This window comes from Lycorma delicatula, chromosome 2, assembly GCF_047948215.1.
Source record: "Lycorma delicatula isolate Av1 chromosome 2, ASM4794821v1, whole genome shotgun sequence".
Lineage (NCBI taxonomy): Eukaryota > Metazoa > Arthropoda > Insecta > Hemiptera > Fulgoridae > Lycorma > Lycorma delicatula.
The window spans coordinates 18,016,501-18,024,774 of NC_134456.1; positions in this window are offsets into that span (position 1 = coordinate 18,016,501).

Consider the following 8,274-nt stretch of genomic DNA (forward strand, 5'->3'; position numbering starts at 1 on the left):
AAAATTCTTGTTTTAATTAGATGATTTCATTTAATTAGTTTATCAATCGATTATGTATTCCAGTGATTTTATTTAGGGTTGGTTGATAATAAGCTTTATTTCTTTTTTGCTTTTTTCGTCAGTTGTGATTGTGACAATGACTTCTGAATATGAGTCGGTGATGTTATTTAATTTTGGAAAAAATCGGTTAATGGAGGGCAGATACGTTCATTCGGTATCATAAAATTTTACTCAAGAGCATAGAATCACTTTTTACATAATTATTTATTTGTATATTTACTTACTTTAATTTTCCACATAATTTTTCTCCTAAGCATTATCTATCAAGGGCAAATAAATTGTAACATTTTCAAAGTTCAATACAGTTGAATATGAATACAGGTGTTTTTAAACACCTGTATCATAGATTTAAGAGAATAAATTTAAAAATATAATTTGGTGTTCGTATACCCTACAGTTTTACTATTTAAAAATTTTTATAGCAGAGTCAAGCATGGTCAAATTTACGCAAAATTTTATAACATTTTACTAGCCTAATATTTAAATTATTACAGAACTTTTTTTCTCTTTATATAAGGCAAAAATATATTAATTTGAAAATTCACAATTTTTTTTAGTTATATCATAAAGAAAGTTAAATTTAAGCTCTATTCATACAATATAAATATATATATATAACATTTATTTTTTTAATTTTATTTTTGTAAATTAAGCAGTTTGATATTAAATAACAACAATAAATTCACAATTTTTTTGTGTGTTACGGTATATATGTACTCTATATGTCAGCTAATATTGTAAGAAGGGTAGGGAAGTCTGCATCCCGCTTACCTCCTCTCTTTTTTTCTTAGTATGAAATAGGCGAGCGATCGATCAATCATCATTTGTCCTAAACTGACATCACTACTAAACTACACTCAACTATTTTATTTAAAAATTCTAAAAATCAAAAATCAAGCCTCTTGTAGGTTAGGTTTACTGTATTGATTCGATATAAAGAGAATTCTTTCTTTAGAGTGACCCAGAATGAACGACTGACCATAAAACTGTTCGTCGTTTTATTTGGCATGGTTGAATTTATATTTTGTATCATTCTTTTTTTTCTAAATAATGTTTTGTATAATAAGAAATATTTCAATAGTATTATGTACACCCCCTCAACACATACACATACTCGTACACACACACAACAAATAAAGTAATTTGTTGTAACAAATATATATATATATATATACTAGCTCTACCCGCCACGCTTCGCTGTGGCACATTGTGGTTGCATGGATGAGAAATGAGAAACAAAACAAAGCATACGTTTCATAGAAGTTTAATTTTGCAATACTTGTGGATATACAATATTTTTTGTTTTTCCACTGTCTGCGTAGATACAAAGGCTATCTGGTTTGCCGACTCGGGAACACGTACGTACAGCTGTCCGTGTGAGAAGCAATCCGCATCTAAATCTAAACCACACAATTCTAAAGATTGACCTTGAGCTTTATCGATTGTGATTGCAAATGCCAATCGAATTGGGAATTGCTATCTTTTAAATTAAAATGCTGTATCGGTCGGGATTATGGGTATTCGAGGAATGAGGACATCTTCACCTTTGAAAGGCCCCGTTAAAATCGTTGCTTCCACTACGTTATTCATCAATTTCTTAACTGCAAGTCGCGTGCCGTTGCAGAGTTTTGGCTGATTAATATTCCGCAACAGGATAATTGTCATTTTTTGATCGAACCGTTGCTAGAATCAATCTAATGAGGAATGTTTTCCCAGTTTCTCCTGGCGCATCCAAGAAGAAGGTCCCCCAACCCTGTCATTTATCATTTGCATTATACTATCATAAATGCCTTTCTGTTCACGCGTTAATTTGGGAATGTTTGATTGGACATATGACTGAAGATCACCGATGTTGTAACTCTGTTCACGGCGTAAATCCACATCAAATGAAGCAATCGCAGCTCGGGTGGGTGCTGGCATTCCCGATTGACTAAGAACTTTATTTGCAATGGCTAAACACTTGTCTTCAATATTTATCAATGCTTCGTTGTAAATGCCTTCTATAAATTCCATAGTCATATTGATATTTTCTAGGCGTACTCTATGCAAAATTTCCTCAGCCATATGCAATCGATATCTTTCCCATAACTCTGTGGGAGATGAAGGGAAGCAAGCGGTCAATATAATTGCGAATAATGCGCGAATTTGGTTTGGATGTGCAGTGTTGCACGAGTCATTAATACATATATCCCACTGTTGGTCTTTTCTAATAAATTCAGAGCTTGGTGAAAGGCGCAGCTCAATCACGACACGATCACACAAAAGTACCTCGATTAAAGTAAATATTTAATTCAGATTGTATATTAATCTGAATCAGATGCAAGTGGATACGTTTTTTTTTTTTTGTTAATAAACAATGTAATTGGGAACAGGTATTGTTTCACATGTGACTGCGGTTGTCGTTAGCTAGTATGGTGAGTGTTCTCCTCGCTTCCGGCAAATGGCGCGGTCACTGGTACACAACTGACCGTTAAAAAAACTGTTTTCTCGCGGTCGCGGATATGTGACTGATGCGAAAAATAGATAAAAACAATCTTTGATGCGGGTTATATATCGTGTAAAATATGAGCTCAATCGGTGCAGAACATTTTGAGTTTTTGAAGCGTACACAAACGAACTTAACATTTTTATATATAAAGACTTGTGGGCTGCGAAAAAAAGCCCTAAGTCGTGCGAAAAAACACATCACTTTAAATGCTTACAAAAGCAGAGTAATGCTTACAAATTACAGAATAATCAAACGGCGTTGATTTCAGATGTTAATAAACTGCTAACGTAAGTAGAAGTTGTGCTGCTTCAGTGTACAACGTGATTCTCGAGTATGAATCTACTAATGAATTACGGTCTCTAAAGAAAACAAAACCCCGCAGATCAATTGAGAAAAAGGTGAGATTTTGATAAAAACGCGATTCGTAAAAAAATTACACGAATTTGAATTATTTAGAAATAGTTTAGCGGTGTATTATGTCCTTTGGAAGAGAATTCGGTTATTGTCTTCGACAACGCTTCTTATCATTAAACGAAAAGAATTCCAGCCGTGTTATAGAAAAACAATAATATCAAAATGCGGCTTAGTTCAAAAGGAATAATTTTTGAAGAGGTTTATGATGTTCAATCATTGCAAAGGGTTTCGCGTATTAAAAGTAATTATAGTCCGTATAATATTGGTTTGACACACAACGCCATATTGGTAAGTCGTGTTTTTATTCGGCTCCTAACGAATATGTTTGCCGGCCTCCGTGGCGCGAGTGGTAACATCTCGGACTTTAATCCGGTGGTTCCGAGTTGGAATCCCGGTCAGGCATGGCATTTCTATACGCTATAAATCATTCATATCATCACCAACTGCGGTTGTCCTTCTTGGTGGCTTTTCTTTTTGTTTTGGTGTTTTTTTTTGTTTTGTTTTTTAATAAAATACAGATGTTTTAGCTGTTAAATATAATTCAAAAAAATTTGTTACTTAATCAGTTGTGATTTTGTTTACATTGGCAACGGCCATACGGGCTCTTTGTGATTTGTCGTTGTGTTTGACAGCGGCCATCTTGCATTGATCTGATTGGTTTTCCTTTGTTTACATTTCCATCTTAACATTTATATATATATATATATATATATATATATATATATATATTGATTTGGTAACAACAAAACCATAATAACTGCATTACATAACCATGGTGTAAACACAGTTTACACAAACTTGCTACAATCGATATACGAAAAAGCAAAAGCTACTATCTGTGTCAACGAACATAAAGTAGTAATAAATGTACAAGAAGTGAACGAACGACAAGAACACACTATATCATCCATGCTCTTCTCGGCCTGCGTTGAGGAGATATTTAAAGAGTAGGAATGAGAAAAAAAGGGCATACAGATGAATGGCAAATATCTAAACCACAGGAGATTCACAGAGTATATAGATCTTCTCACAAGGTCCAGAAGAACTACAAAGACACGTACAGGAACTGCAGGTGGCTGGCAAACCCTGTGGTCTAAGGATGAACCTTAAAATGTACCAGATCATGTTCTACAAGTTTTTCGAGAAAAGAAAACTTTTTGTCCCTGGAGAAGAACTGAAACAGGTAGTTCATAACAATTTGCCTTAAAAATAAAGTTTTCAATCAACGCATCCTGCCAATCCTTATCTGCAGAAGTGAAACTTGGACATTAACCGTTCAATCATTAGAAGCTACTGGTAGCACAAAGAAATGTGGAACGATATCTACTTGGAGTTACCAGACGAGATAGGAAGACCTGTAAATGGATTAGAAAACAGATGAAGGTACATGATATCATCATGAAAGTTATAGAATTAAAATGGCGGTGGGCAGGCCGTGTAGCAAGAAGAACTATAGCAGATGTATTACATTAGCACCTGAATGGATGTTAAAGTTCACGAAAAATATCAAAGGCTTTTTTTATTGATGAATTGACTGACGTTTATAAAGTACAATGAACCGACTTGGCAGAAGATCGCACAAGAGCGTATTAGTTGGAACGTGCTGAAAAGGTCATCATCCTCCAGTGGACGATTACAGCTAAAATTATAATGACCAAATATATATATTCTTTTCTTTAAATAATATGTTCCATTGCAGGCTGTTTGTACAGATCAAGATATATAGGCAATTCTAAGAAACTGTAAATTTTGAAAATTAAATATTCCTATGCAAAAATTACATTAAATAAATTTAGTTATAACCATTTAAACAGAAAAAAATGTGATCTTAATTTTTTTTTTTTAAGATCACATTTTGTATGTGAGACGTACAAACGGAGATGTAGGGACTACGAAACTCGTAGTGAAACTCTGCACGGCTAGACGCAATATTTCAACAGGAATTTCAGAAATTGCTGTTCGGATGTCGGCTGTTAGTTCTTCTATCATAACAGGTCAACTATTATAAACTTTGCTTTTAACGTAATCCACAAGAAGTAATCGCGCACTGACAAATTAGGAGACTGGGAGGCCATGTAACACATTTTTTTTAAATTATACGGTTGCCAAACGATTGGCGTACAGCACCCATCAGTATTAGTGCTGTGGCATGTTAATCCATCTTACTGAAACCAAACATGGGGTTAATCATTTTTATGGAAATGTCTGTCATTTTTTCAACTAAGTTTTTCATCAAGGTGCCGAAGAAGCTTTTTGAAAAGTTTTGTCAAAATAATAAAAGCCTATTATGTCATACGATGACATAGCCAATGGTGGCTCATAACTAAAATTAGCGGAGGTGCTGCGCAAGAAAATTTTTTTCTGTTCCTTTTCAAGGCCGTGGTTAAAGTTTTCTGTAAAATGAAATAACCGAAAAATATGAATCAATCAGAATAGCTGAAAGCAGGATAATCAAGTGATCACCTTTATCGCGTTCAAGAATATGGTACACGGTTTTGCTTAAAACCGTATACATTGTGCTTAAAAGTCGTATTCGGTTTAAACGAATAAATAATAAAATGATAATACAAATAATATTTTTTTAGAATTATTAGATAATAACTTAATAAAATGCCCGCTTACAAACACTATAGTCCAATGGTGCTTAATTTATATTTCTATGTTCACAGAAACAAATACATAATTATTTTTTACTAATTACCTTCTCTTTCACCCTTACAGCGTGTTTTTGGGCAGATTTAGCAATCAAAGAGCCCTTGCTTTCCGCCATCTTCTGATCACTACTGAAAAAATAACTAAACCGCTTTCATATTACTTCCACCGACTAAACTAGAAAAGGGAACGAACAAGGAACGTTCCATATACAAGCGGAGTAAAAAAAAAATACCTTCCACTAGCACGCCAGGGTCGGCACTACGGGAGCGACAGTGCTCTTTCTCTTTCCCTCGCAGCCTCGCGTGCAGCTTCCTATGAACGCATGCGTACAACAGCCAAACACCACGCCGCTGGAACTGTGAAACACACAAAGATTTTTTATCTTTTTCATAAAATGGGGGATGGCTACTGACATTAAGCTTAAGGATTATATATTGTACAAGTATAAAGAAAGAATTAAAGAAAAAAGAACTCATTATATTAAATGTTATCGATAATATAAAGTGGAAATAGGGAGTGCTGCAGTTCCACAGTGCCTGTACGCGAGCCGCCACTTTTTTTTTAATTTAACTTCCGGGACCACCGTCAGGTATTGCTTCAGAGGATGAGATGAATTATTTTGATGATTTGTAGCGTGTGTGAAAAATGCCATGCCTGAACGGGATTCGAACCCGGGACCTCCGGATGAAAAGCCGAGACGCTACCACTCGCGTCACGGAAGCCGGCTACGCGAGCCGCCAATGGACATAGCACTGCACTGTAACAATATTTCTGTGTAGCAGTTGCCGTGTAATGTTTCTTGGGTCCAAAAACGCTAATTTTGTTTATTAAAAAATCCGTTAAGGTGGAAATCGGCTTCGTCCGACATGAACAAGATCATTATTCTCGTTCATCTTTACAACCGTTTGTTTTTTCACAGAACTGTTACTGCATTTTGTAATCATTCGGTTTCAGTTCCTGGTGACCTGCAACTTGTACGGATGGTTAAGTCCTGCGATAGTATTCTTCGAATAGTTGGACTATGTGAACGTTCACTAAATTATGCTAAAATTAAAACTTTTAATTTTACGTTTTAAAAGTTACTCCCTTACCTAGATGAATCAGGTATTTAAAATTATTGAACCTTGATATGTTACAATTTATTTACCCTAGACAGAATACTGGTTAGGAGGAAAATTAAATGTAACATTAAAGTATGCAAATATACAAGTAAATAATTACGTAAAAAGTGATTCTATATTTTGAGAAAAGTTTTGAGACAAGGAACCCGTGGTGAACATATCTCCGCTCTTCCTTGAGTCACTTTTTCGAAAATAAAATAACATCAATGAATCATACCACACTCAAACTATGTTAAATAACTGACACCCGAGAAAAACTTGGGTAAAGAATATAAATTAAATAAATTTTAAAAAACATGCACAAAATTTCAAAGGTTACCCCTAATAATGAATCAACTTCTTTCCCCGGTAATTTGCATTATAATTTTACGACTCATTCACATGGAAAAGGATTTCCGATTAACATTTATATTCTATTGACATTAAAATAGTAGAAGCTTTTATGTAAAATCTGATTTCATTGCCATATAAAAAGAGGAAAAAATGTTAAACTTTTAAATAAAACTGTAACCGACACATTTTGATTAAACTGTGAATTTTTTTTATCAATGATAGAATATAAAATTATCTGTCTATCCCCTACTACTTTATATGCATTTATATATAATAAGTAACTTATATATTTAACAATAAAGCAATTATCATTGCACTCAATCGATCAAAAATATCTGTCAATAGCTGTGAGAATCCAGATTTACGGAAATTGCATTATATGTCACGCAAGATTGAGAGGCAGATGTTGAATTATATATAACTAACATTGTATTACATGCACCAAATGTTCGTACTTTGTAATTTTCCCATAAAAAAAGATCGTTAACTTGACATTTTATTTTACATTTTAACTGTTAAATTACAAACTGAATTTTTTTTTTTCTAAAAACGATTTGATATAATGAAGCTAAACTTTCCTGATATTAGTGTTAAATTTATATCTTGTCCAAATTATTAAGTTATCACAATATTTATTTTTTATATTATTAATAAATAAAACAAAAGGATTACATAATTTTCCCGTATTTTCGCGGTAGATTTTTATGTCAAATACGCCGCAGGGTTTTTAAATAGTAATGACTTAGTTATACAATATTAAGAGTATAATTTCGAAAAAGATTAAGATGTTCAGTAAAAATAAATTTAGGGGCAGTTTGACCTTCTTGATCAAATTACGTTTTTACCTTAAAAATGATGCAGTATTAAAAGTACAGTGCAGTTTTAAAGTATGCATATCTGTTTTAAAAAACAGATAAAGTATCAGAAAAATTAAAAAATTCTTAATTATGGTTCCATGAAATTCTCTTTTTTTAATAATGTTCCCATGTCGTCATACTAATAGTACACATAGTTGGATTTCCAGTCTTGAAAATTAAAGTTTAAAAAAATTGATATCTTAAGAATGGGTCCTACTCAGTCCACTTTTTTTTTTTTTAGTAGTTATTTACTTTAATAAGTCGGCCCGATTTGGCACAATATTATTTACAAAACTAAAATAATTATTTATCATTTTATTTTTTAAAATATACATATATATATATA